The following is a 13,061-nucleotide window of genomic DNA, read 5'->3' as shown; positions in this document are numbered from 1 at the left end:
TTCCTCACCTCCTAAAATCAACGGTCATTTTTCTACATAAAAGAAATGTCTCAATCTTTCGACGCTTTCTCTTGCAATTGATTGCAGAAAGCGACGCTCTCTATCTTTCCATTAACACGTAATCTACACAGTTTTGAGTAAATGCCAACTTTTCTCTAGTACTAGTACTACTATCATAGTATCTTTAACTTCTAGCACAAACCCAGAAAAAAAAAAAAAAAAAAAAAGGTCTGAGAAAATGGAGTTTGCGTCGTTTCTAACATCTTTAGGAACTTCTTTCATCATTTTGTGATTTTGATGTTGTTGTTTACTTGGCTTTCGGGTAAACCCGGAAACCATGAAATATACTTCCCGAATCGTATTCTTAAGGGTATGGAACCGAGTTCTAGAACCCGGAACCCGATTTCGTGGATCAAAGAAGCAATTTCTTCATCTGAAAATGATATTATTGCTGTTTCTGGTGTTGATACTGCTGTCTATTTCGTCTTCCTTTCAACTGGTATGATTTTTTTTTTAGTATTTTTTTAATGGGTTTTTTTTGTTTGTTTTCTTTCTTAATTTATGTATATTTAAATACCCTGTAAATTGCCAATTACAGACTGGTTGGAATTATTGACAATTATTCTTGAAGGAGTTGTACTACATAATTATTAATTTTTAATTTTTTTTAATTTTTGTTATGAATGAATATATTGGGTATTAGATAGTTATAACCCAGTTTGTTTTATTTGCCAAAAGATTATTTAAGAAATTAATAATGTGTATTAGTATGATTGTCTTATTTGTTTTGATAAATGTGCAATTTTCAATTTTTATGTCAAAGCCGGCTTCAAGTTTCGGTGTTAAAGATTTGTTTATGTTTGGTTTAGCAGTTTTGCTGTATTTTAGAAAAATTACTTCAGTCACAAGCAAGCTAATTATTGAATTCGAGTAAAGTGCATTTCAATACTTTGTAATAATTTAAAGACAGCTTAGAAACTTTTCAAAAAGAAAAAAAAAAAAAAAAAGCCAGCTAAGATACAGTTTTGCCCTGCTCAAACTTAGCTGAATTATTTTTATATTTAATACTCCATCTGTACCTTTTTTTTTTTTCCCTTTTTTTCTTTTTTTTTTTGAAGGGAAAACGTTTTGACTTGTTTACTAAACTAATTTGACTATGTTAGTGATTTATATATTTGAAAAAATATAGTTTTGTAGGTATTTGTTGAGATGAAGCTAATTCTATCATATTGGCAAAGATTATATTTCCTAACTTGTCATATGAATAGAATTAGGTAATATACTTGTATTTTTATGTTGGAAGTTTAACGAGAAACGTGAGTTGGAATTATTTGATATTATTTTGCCAGTAACAGTTGGAATCATATAGTTTATTTAATATTCAATTGTTATAAGTTTTACTTAATGATAATCAAAGATACTATTGGCCAAATCATTTTGGGAATACGGTTTTGTTGTTGTTGTTGATAATCAATGATATTGTTGGCCAATGTTTTGAATTAGCATATGTGCCTAGAAGGAACGTTTCACCTAATAAAAAAGAGGGAATATATTATCAATGCTTGTCTTTGACCATTAATGTTTTCAATTAGCAATTATTATAATAATTTCATAATTTTAAAACACTTTTGGGACGATTAAAACAAGATCTCCGTGATGTGAATATCCATTGATGCTAGCTGCTGGCACTGATGCACGCACAGGCACCCAGCTTAGTTGCTGTGATGCACTGCTGCTTTAGGTGCTTAGCTTCTGCAATGGTTGCTTGTTGCTGCTGTGGTTGCTTGTGCTTCAACAGGTGCTTAAGAGTTGCCACAGCTGCATGAAATTCAGCTCGCATGAGCTGCTGCTGTTCTGCTGTTGCCAGGTGCTTACAGCTAACTTTAGAGGCACTTAATTGCTGCTGCAGACTTACTGCAGTGCAGTAGGCCTGTAGGTATAAACTTTGGGCTCAGATACAAACTGGTGTCGTCTTTTCTTTTTTAATTTTTTTTTTTAAATGCAAACTGGTGTCATCTTACATAGGGGCTCCCCAATAATAATTCCTTGATGGTAGCTGCTGGCGCTGATGCTTGCGTAGGCCCTGTTTAGCTGCTGTGATGCACTGCTGCCATAGGTTCTTAGCTTCTGCTAGGGTTGCTTGTAGCTTCTGTAGTTGCTCCTGCTTCAATAGGTGCTTAAGCTTGCTGAGAATAGCTTACATAAGTTGCTAAAGCTGCTGTTGTCAGGAGCTTGCAGCTAACTTTAGAGGCATGTAGTAGCTGCTACAGACTTGCTGCAGTGCAGTAGGCCAGTAGGTATTAATTTTGGACGCTGATACAAACTGGTACCGGCCTTCTTAAGTGAATATCAAACCATAAACAAAACTTATATGGAAAAAGCTTGACTTATATAGAAGTTCTTGTTTATGAAGTTATAGCTAGTTAAGAACCTAATGAATTAAGACTCAAGTCTCAATAAGAACGACAAGTGACCAATAAGGTTGGTTATTAGACAATTGACAACTAAGGTTTATTAGAACTGGAGAACTTTGAAGTAATTGATCTGTTAAGGACAACTCTCTTTCCGCCTTATTATCACAAATCGAGTGACAACATTTTTTGCTCACAAATATATGCTGTGTTTTACAATTCAATATTATAATCAATACTCATTTCTCATATTGGTAGGCATAGGTGGAGCCGTGGAATTGATTAGCTGATCAGTCTGAGTGACCTATTCATTAAATTGACTGCTTTATTTATAATCTTTTGTTCAGATGATATTGGTGTATTTTACAAAATTCAATTTCATTATCACTAATTCTGCTTCATCATTACCAATATGCATATGTGTAATTGATTAAATGGCCAGTCTAATGGACTGACTATCAAATTAGATGTATTTATTATCATTTGCCAATTCTATTTGTACTGAGTTCATATCCACTTGCTTGAAGTTTCAAGAGATAATCTTGATGCTACTGCTAACCTACTGATGTTGATGTCCTTGTTTTTCAGCTTTCTCAATGATGGTTTTGGCTGGCATTGTGTTGCTTCCATCACTTTTGCCTCTTTCCATCACTGATCACAGTGTTCAGACAGCAATAACACCACCAAGCAATGGAACATTTCAGTGAGCTTGATAAGTTCTCCATGGGTCACATTGAAGTAAGTATAGCATTTGGTAGAAATTATCTCCACACAATATTGATTACATATTTCATTTCCTCTATAGTTAGTACCTATATTGCTGCAACTCTCTAAAAACAGCTGACTTCAATTATAACAGCAAAAAAAGTCCGAGGTTGTGGGGACATTTTGATTGCTGTCTACTGGATTTCTTTGGTTACATATTTTCTCTTATGGAAGCATATAAACATGTTTCTGAAATAAGGGCTACTGCTCTGATGTCATCTGAAGTAAGAGCAGAACAATTTGCCGTTCTTGTGAGAGATATACCCCCTCCTCTGGAAGGTGAGACCAGGAAGGAACAAGTTAATTCGTATTTCAAGGCCATTTATCAGATACGTTCTTACAGGTCCATGGTAGTAACAGACAATACAAAGGTGAGTTTTAATAATTCCTTCCAGTTCTTCCTATCCTTACTAAACTGCATTCTGACGAAGTTTAATAGTTAGTGATATTTTTACTTTTACTGAAAAACGATGAGTCAGGTGTATGTTTAGTATTAATATTATAATATTGTATCATAGTTTCTAAAATTGATCATGCTATGTTAGTGAGTTCCATTTTGAAAAGCTTAAGCTTTGGATGATTGCGTTATTATTAAGAGACCTTGATTTTGTTAGTCAGTACCTACATTGCCGTACCTTGATACGTTATTGAAGATACCTTGATTTTGTTAGAATTACAGCCGTACAACTTTGTTTGATATGTTGGTCAGTACCTATTATTGCTGTAGTTGCATTGAAGTGTAGTAGTAGCAGACTCAAACAAAGTTGTACGGCTGTAATTCTTATAAAGTGATTTTTACCTTACATAAATATCAAAAATTAATTGGTAATCAAAGTTAATTGTTAGTATTAGTTGCAATATCTATCTTACCTTTTCTTATTGAGCGTACTGCAAATAATCAAAGTGATTTCTAGTGACTTCTGATGGCATGACCTTTTCTAATTTTACAGGTCAACAAGATGTGGGAGGAGTTAGAGGGATATAGAAAGCAACTTGTGCGTGCTGAAACAGTTTATGCACAATCAAAAACAATTGATAAACCTGAGGGAATCAGACCAATGAACCGCATTGGCTTCCTTGGTCTTTGTGGGAAGAATGTGGATACCATAGAATACTGCAACGAGAAGATAAATGAACTTATCTCAAAGATGGAAACTGAGCAAAAAAGTAACCTTAAGAGACAAACAGCTTTCTTCAGCACTCGTATTCTTTTCGAGCAGGGTGGCTGCTGCTTCTGCTGCTCAGAATTTACATGCCAGAATGAGAGGACACTTTGGACAGTAGAGGATGCTCCTGAACCACGTCAACTGATTTGGAGTAACCTTTCTCTCCAGTTTTACATGAGGGAAGTACGCAAGTACGTTGTGTACATTACCGTTGCGTTAATGGTAGTATTTTACATGATTCCTATAACAATGATCTCAGCTTTTACGACATTGGGGAAACTTGTGAAGCTTATGCCTTTCATAAAACCTGTTGTTGATATAGCTCCAATTCGAACTGTATTGGAAGCTTTATCTTCCTCAACTTGCTCTCATAATATTTTTGGCCCTGCTCCCAAAATTACTCATGTTTTTGGACTAAATTGGAAGGTATTCCTTCAGAGAGCCATGCAGTGAGAGCTGCTTCAGGCAAATATTTCTACTTCATTGTTTTTAATGTATTCATTGGAGTGACCCTTGGTGGAACCTTGTTTGGTAATTTCAAGGATCTAGAGAAAGCTGGTTTTTACAAAAATTATTGATTTACTTGGGAAGGGCCTTCCAGATAATGCAACCTTTTTCTTGACATATGTGGCACTCAAGTAAGATATACTTCTTCATTTCTCTATTTCTGTTCCACCTTTTTTTTCTGCCTTTCTTTCCCTATTTTTCCATATAAACAATGCAGTTTCCTATTTCTTGTTTGGTTTTATGTTTACATATATGAAGAATACGTAAGGTCATTGTTACTTAAAAGATGGGAAAAGGAAATAGAGACTGTGAAGTACATAGTTTTATATACTCATAGTTTTTTCTTATAAGTTGCTGGTAAATCAGTGCTTGTTTTTTTTTATTGTTTTACTTTTGCCGCTTTAGCTGTTTCTTTTTCTTGCCAACAGTTGGTGGCAGACATCTAACTTAAGAAAAATCTGTAATTTTTAATTTTTTGGTTAATTTTGGTATTTAACCATCTTTCTGCTTAATCTTTTGATTAAGCTATCTGAATATGTAATTGGTTTGTTGCTCTAATGCTCTCACAAATTAAGTTAATTAACTATAATTGTAGATCTACTAAATTTTGTTTTATGCATCTTTCTACTGACTCTTAGACACTGACAAATATGTAATGGATTTGCTACTCTAATGCTCTCACAAATTTAAATACGTAGTATAAAACGAGAACAGCTTATGCTTTGCCTTATTATGCCATCTGCTATCATTTAACTTTTACATGAATCCTAGCTTTAGAGTATTGTAGTAATTTGTAGCAGAGCTTATCACCTAAATCATTGACTGGATCGAACCTCTTTGCCTACTAATATATAATAATGTTCTGATTTTGATTTGTTTCTACACCGTGGTGCAGATTTTTTGTAGGGTATGGACTGGAGCTGTCTAGATTGATTCCCCTTATCATATTCCATCTAAAAAAGAAGTACCTTTGCAAGACTGAAGCTGAAGTGAAAGAAGCTTGGGCTCCTGGAGATTTTGGATATGCAACAAGGGTTCCTAGTGACTTGCTTATACTCACAATTACCCTTTGTTACTCTGTTATTGCACCCTAATCCTTCCCTTTGGTGCTGTTTATTTCGGCCTTGGATGGCTTGTCCTGAGAAATCAGGTAAAATATTGCTTGAATGCATCACTTAAGCAATGACTTGCCATTGGAATCAGTTTTTTATTTTTATTTTTTACTTTTTTTATTTTTTTTATTTATATGTTCTTACAATCCTACACTTCAGCAATTGACCGTGTTTGATCATGAGAATTTTACAACCTATTTTACTCAGACACCTAAAATTTCATCTCAAATGCCGACCCCACTTATGGGATTAAGGTTTTGATTGATTGATTGATTGAATTGATCCGTGTTAGACCCTCAAGATACAACACCTACCACTGTTAAACTAGAGAACCAGAATCTGATTACCATGATTGTACTACAATAATAGTATCAAAACCATTGCTTGTATAATATTTAAGTAGGAAGATTGCTTATTAACAGTGGATCCCTCAAGATACAACACCTACCACTGTTAAACTAGAGAACCAGAATCTGATTACCATGATTGTACTACAATAATAGTATCAAAACCATTGCTTGTATAATATTTAAGTAGGAAGATTGCTTATTAACAGTGGATCCCTGACAAGTTTTTCCTTCTTTATGACAGGCACTGAAAGTTTATGTTCCATCATTTGAGAGCTATGGGAGGATGTGGCCTCATATGCATGCACGATTCCTTGCGGCATTAGTCCTTTATCAAGTTACCATGATAGGTTACTTTGGACTAAAGCTGTTCTACTTCACTCCCTGCTCTTTCCACTTCTTATAACGTCCCTAATCTTTGCTGTTGTCTGTAAGAAAAAAATTCTACGGCTTCTTCCAACATGCAGCTCTGGATGTTGTATGCCATGAATTGAAGGAAAGTCCCAATGTCGAACGAGTCTACAGATCGTTTGTTCCCCCAAGTTTGAGCTCTGATAAGCTAGATGGTGATCATTATGGAGACGCTTAATTTTAAGTTTCGTTTGGTGGTGTACTGGTGTTTGATGTACATTTATGTTTTCTGGTTTTTCATTTCCACTAGCATAGTTTTTTGGAAAGGCATTGATAGTATTGTTTTAGAAAGTGTTGATTGTGTATATAGATATACTCCCAGAACTTCTGTTTATTATTTGTGATAATTATTTGGATTGATTTGTTGGGTTGTTCGCATCAGCAAGCCTGTTAACATTCAAGGGTTTGGATGTAGTTTTTTAAAAGTTGATATAATGAAAGTGCTGGTCATGTTATGAAATATAAAGAGAATTAAGAAGAGTATGTAAAACTAATATTAGAGATGTAGAGAATTAAGAAGAGAATGTAAAAGTAATATTAGAGAATGTAATTTGTGTGCATTATTCAAGTGAATGCATGGCTATTTATAGTAAGGTAATTTACTTTTACATTGTGGGCTACTAACTTAAGATGAGGTATAAAGGGTGGCAAACAAACATTAATTACAATTTACAATGAAGAAAAGTAAGGTGTGGACCTTCACATTATATTGACTAATTTAATTTTACTCTCAACAGGTCGCAATATCTATAGTTATACTAAATGGAGAATAATAGGCTTGGTGGAAAAGGGCAATTTTACATTGATTTGTTTTGACAAAATTTCCATCCAAATCCCAATTGTTGACTTACAGCGTACACTTTCAGCATTTAGAATTTCTTTTGTTTCTTTGTTAATTTTTTATATTTTTTTTTAACTCTAGTGACTTTGATATTATTTATTTTAAAACTTTAGCCCTTCCTTTTGATTTTGAGTTGGGCCAAAAATTTGTGATGTGTTCATGTTTGGTCTCGTGTCTATTTCGTGTTGTTCACTAAATCTATTAAAGTTATGTAATTCTTTTTATATGTTTATTTTAACCAAAAAAAAAACAAAAAAAAAAAAATCAACATTTTGCTTTTGAGTATTGCCGGTAAAATCTTTTGTCGTATTCGTGTACGATCTTTTATCAATTTCGTGTTGTTCACTAAATCAAAAAATTATGTAAAATGCACTTTATCAAAACGAGTATTGTTTGGGTTGATTTCGTGTCGACTCGACTTTTTGTTTTCTCTCAGTAATTCCGTGTTCGTGTTGTGTCAATTTCGTTGGTATATACACTATATCCTACGCTTTTTTAATTACAATGTTTGAGAATATTTTGTTTTTTGAAATAAACTTTGAGATTTTATGTTATTTATACACACTCTTTAACTGACTTCTACATTTTATACGTTACGAAAAATATACTCTTTTGGGGCATTTTTAGATTTGTCTGTTATTTCTATACTGAAGTACAAAAGAGAATCAATGGTTTGGAATTAAATAATATAATTATTTATGCGTAATTCCTTTTTGTTTTTAATCTGTTTGACTCTTTGTTACATAAATCAAGTTACAAACTCTTAAATAAACCTGGTTCATATTAATTAATGGAAAAATTGTAAAAAATAATACAAACTTTTACTCTTTCGCTAAAAACAAGTCGAACTTTTAATTATTTTTGAATTATACAAACTTTGAAGGGCATCCGCTTTAAATAAATTATGACCGGTTGGTGACTTGATTAATAGGTATATGGGACACATGTCATTTTTTGATTGGTTTGACAATTTTATTTGATTTTTATTTTTAAATTTTTTTTTTTAATATTTAAAATATATAAAATTATATTTATTATTATAATTAATTTTAAAAAAAAAACCCCTGCCACCCCATCCCAACCCTGCCGGCAATACGTTTCCCAACGCGGCTCTCCTATGACCTCCAGCCGGCGCACCAGCCACCTCCCCTGTGCCGGCGACCCGACCCCCGCATTCCTACCTCTTCCCTCTCCCTACCCCAGCTCCCACCCATTACAAAACACCCACATAACCCTCTCCACTACCGAAAACCCCCAACTGCCGCTTACACCACCCCTAAACCCTAAAGGCTAGGGTTTTTGAGGATGGGGAAGGCGTGGTTGAGGATTTTAGGGACGGAGGAGGGCTTTTCATGGTTTTTCATTTTGGAGGGAGGGGATTTCATTATTGGTGGTTCGAGGGAGGGTAATGAGGTTTCGATGATGGTGGTCCGAGGGAGGGGGAGGATGACGGCGGATTAACAGGGTGGCTGGGCTGGCGCCGTCGGGTTTGGGGGAAGAGTTGGTGGTTAGGGAAAAGGGGCTGGTGGTGTAGAGGGTTGGTTTTTTTTTTTTTTTTTTTTTGTGAATGGTTTGTTAAAATAAGTTTAATTGTTAATTGGCTATAGTTAAAGTTTTAATTAGCAGTTAATTAAATTCTGAAATGAATTATAAAAAAAAAAAAAACCAATAATTGGCCATTTAGGTTGTAGGTAAAATATCTTGTATAAAGCGGATACCCCACAAAGTTTATATTATTTAAAAAAAATCGAAAGTTCAACTTGTTTTTAGCGGATAGGTGAAAGTTTGTATTATTTTTGACAATTTTTCCTTAATTTATTGTGAACCACTAATGTATAAGAGACAATGTGGTTCTTTTATTAATAAAAAAAAAGGCCACTATGTTAAAATAAAATCGTTGTATTATATTAATGTTCATAATAGATTAATTTTTATAATGAAAGTTTTAATATATTGGTCAACATAAATAATAAAGGTCACTTTGTAAATTAGGGTCACTATGTTCAACATAACGTCGGCAACGCATGCGCACTTTAGGTCACAATAATATTTAAGGTCACACAAGTTTTAATATATAAAGGTCACTGTGTTAAAATTACGATTACTATGTTCAAAATAATGCCCGTTGTACGCGTATGGATCAAGTCGATAATAATATTATTGTGAACCAGATCCACACAAGTATTTTCCAAATTAAGTTGATTTCCCTTAGGCATATCTCAACCACTCACAATATAATAAAAGTTAAACTATAATAAAATAAAATTTTGACGAATCCAACATCTCACATTACTATCTATATATTTTTTTTATTTTCCAAGTAAAGCACAATATGATATCATAAGAGAGAGCATGTATAGTAAAATAAATTAGTAGTTAGTGTTATACTCGTTCTGTTAGGTTTTTTTAATAGACTTTTTGAAAGCATGTACTCCCACCATGGGCTGGCAAAAGCTGACACAACACGATAACTTGACCCGGCATAAGTGAGTTTGGGTCAAGAATGCTTGACCCATTTATGTAATTGGGCCAACGTGAACCTAACACGCACAACCCAATTATATTAATGGGTTGAACGTCAACCGTACCGATCAACCTAATTCCAATATGCTTAACATACACGAACATGACATGACCTATTTAACAGCCTACACCATCCTCTTTTAATTGAAAATTTTATAATGTTATATGTGTCACATTCGCCTATCACCAATATCTTTATTTATATATCATGTAACACTGATATTTTGAAACTATATATTGAAATGAAGTTAACAAAATTAACATGACTATGAATTTCTTAACGTATAAATCAAAAGCGGATTAAATTAATGTGTGAATAGTGTAAAATGTTGAACATGATGAAAACATAAGTTTTTTTTTTATTAAAATGCTCAAACAATAAATTTATTGAATATACTCCTTCCGTTCCCATCTGTTGTCTCATTTAGAATCCATCACGATTTTTAATGTGATTGTAATAAACTATGTCTCGAAGCACTTATCTAAAAAAATTGTTCAAAAATTCAATTTTGAATTCTAAAAATCAAGATACGAAATCTAAAAAGCTTTCATGTGACCATGTTTTGAAATATATAATTATCTTCAAAATATTACTCCATGTATAGATTCCATTTGCACTAGACAATATAAAAATGAAGGGAGTATATTGTTTAAAAAAAATAAAATTAAATCATATTCTAGCAAATTTATGATTATTTTCTTGTGAATCAGTTATGAAATATGACAAATTTAGTTAAATAGACATATAAATTAATGTTGTATGTATATAACATGAACTAATTGCATTATTACATAAAGTTTTTATATTAATTTTTTACTTGTTTTTATTTGATAATATAAGTACCCGTAATTGATAAATTTGTAATTGTCTCATGTATATTTAGATTAATATATAAATTTAATATTACATATACAGATACTTAAAATTTACTCTAGCTAGCTATATGTTCTTTACATTTTTGTAATATGTTCTTTCCTTTTTTTTTTTTTCCCGAACGGATGTACCATGTCTGCCTGTACGAACCGTACAAACCAGACATTACTCCTACTTTTTATTGTATCTCTTTTACTCTCTTCTTCTCTTTAATTTTTTTCTCAGCCACCATTAATGGAGGCTTGAATACCTTGAAGAATTCACTTGTTATGCGTGATTGCATGTAATTTTCCACGATACGATTATGATCACTTGGTTTCATTGCATTCATGTACTTCTCACTCCTTTGTCTATTTCCTCTATCCTCTATTAAAGCTTGAAGCTAATTGTTCAAACTCAATCAAGTATGTATAATATCAAATCTTTTGTTTACCTTGATACACTATTAAGATTATTATTGACATCGACTTTGACGAAGACGATGACAATGACAAGAAGCAAAGCAATTTGACGAGAGAGAAAGAAAATTGGGTTAGAAAAAGAAAAAAAATAAAACTCGTTCTGAGCAACACCTAATTTCAACATTCTAATAAATATGGGATTGAAGAAATAAATTTGATTTCATATTTATTAGCTTATGGAGTATGAAATTTTTTGAAAGTTTTTAATTCTTGAATTTTAATTGCAGATTTCTCCCAAACACTTTCATTGGTATAATGCAAATAACAACTGCTAAATCCTAACACCTCAATCACTTTTCCTTCATTTACTAACTGTTGAGGTAAATATTGCTCTTTACCAACAAGTTAAATACTCTATCTTGTTCTAGAGTATTGGGGGCTTGCCCCTCGAGTTATTTTTTTTCAAAGATTGATAACCTTGCTAACGTAAAACAAACAAATAAGGAAGCTTTTCCAAAAGAAGTAAAACAAGTTAGATTGCTCAAAGAAACAAGTAGATAAACATATGACAAAAGATACAAATGCATTCCATCAATAAAAGGATAGAGTCAGGTCTACAATTGTACAAGTTGAAGGAGAGGTTACCTCAATTGTCCTACAATTGGAAAATACGAACGATCTTCAATACATGCTATGTGATAAACTACACTATCGTTTGGCTACTAAGCCAAGGGAAACTATGAAAGCGAAGAAGACAGCTTAAAAGAAATGAAATGCTTGTTGTTGAGTTATTTGTTGATGTCCTTCTTTCTTCGGTCCTTGCACTTCTATTTATAGGCAAAATGGAGCGGTTATGGCTGACTCCTATAACTGTTGTATGGTTATCCTTCTTGGCGCTAACTCTACTTTGAAAATTAAAATCAACGATTAGGCTTCTAATTTGACCTATATATAATTGGGCCTTAGTGTGATATCAACCCAATGGCTGTTATGTTTTAATCAAACTAGCCCAAAGACCCTTCACTGTCTCTAGGATTTCTCAACTTGGTTAAAGTCAAGAAAGTCAATTAAAAGTCAAAAATCTAATTTTTGGGTGTAACAAATGCCCCCCTAATTTGGGTGGTTGATGGCGTTTGAAACCAACCAAATTATGACTCTTTAAGCATAAATATAAAGCATCATGTGTGTCCATATCTGCAAATACCAATCACAAAATATTTACATTACTTAATATTTATAGAAATAGAATAATTACAAAATAAGAGCATTTCAAAACTTATAAGTTGTGAACTGTGTACGCTCTTTAAACAGAACTAAAGGCTAAATATATACAACGATATACTTATTGAGATGCCTTCTAATGAATTAATATCCTGGATAATTTTGGAGCGTCGCCACACGATTCTGCAATTCAGGATCGTCGAGATAATCCTCAAATTCATCATCTCTAGGCTCTGTAAGGAGCCAATTAATCCTATGGCGTTTAAAGATTCCTTCATACCATAATTGACAAGCGCTCTTGTACATCAAGGTGTGCATTTACCCTTCTGTACAACTTCAACTCCGTAATACGTCTTAGAGTAAGGGATAGTCCTCGCCTCCAATTTCCCATCAAATGTGGGAGGAAAGGTCGCTCTGATCTCCCTGGCCCATCCCTTGCAAACCAAGGCGGCGTTTGCCCTGTCCTCTTTCATCTCCAGGTT

At 33.2% G+C, this 13,061-nt stretch overlaps 1 pseudogene; it reads left to right on the top strand.

Moving 5' to 3' along the window:
- The first annotated feature begins 7 nt into the window (after nt 1-7).
- Nucleotides 8-7,115, top strand: LOC110728501 (annotated as a pseudogene).
- Nucleotides 7,116-13,061: the final 5,946 nt, after the last annotated feature.

The sequence above is a fragment of the Chenopodium quinoa genome, unplaced genomic scaffold (genome assembly GCF_001683475.1).
Source record: "Chenopodium quinoa cultivar QQ74 unplaced genomic scaffold, ASM168347v1, whole genome shotgun sequence".
Classification (NCBI taxonomy): domain Eukaryota; kingdom Viridiplantae; phylum Streptophyta; class Magnoliopsida; order Caryophyllales; family Amaranthaceae; genus Chenopodium; species Chenopodium quinoa.
The sequence above is the reverse complement of the archived record's forward strand: the minus strand, read 5'-3'. Positions and strand labels throughout refer to the sequence as shown.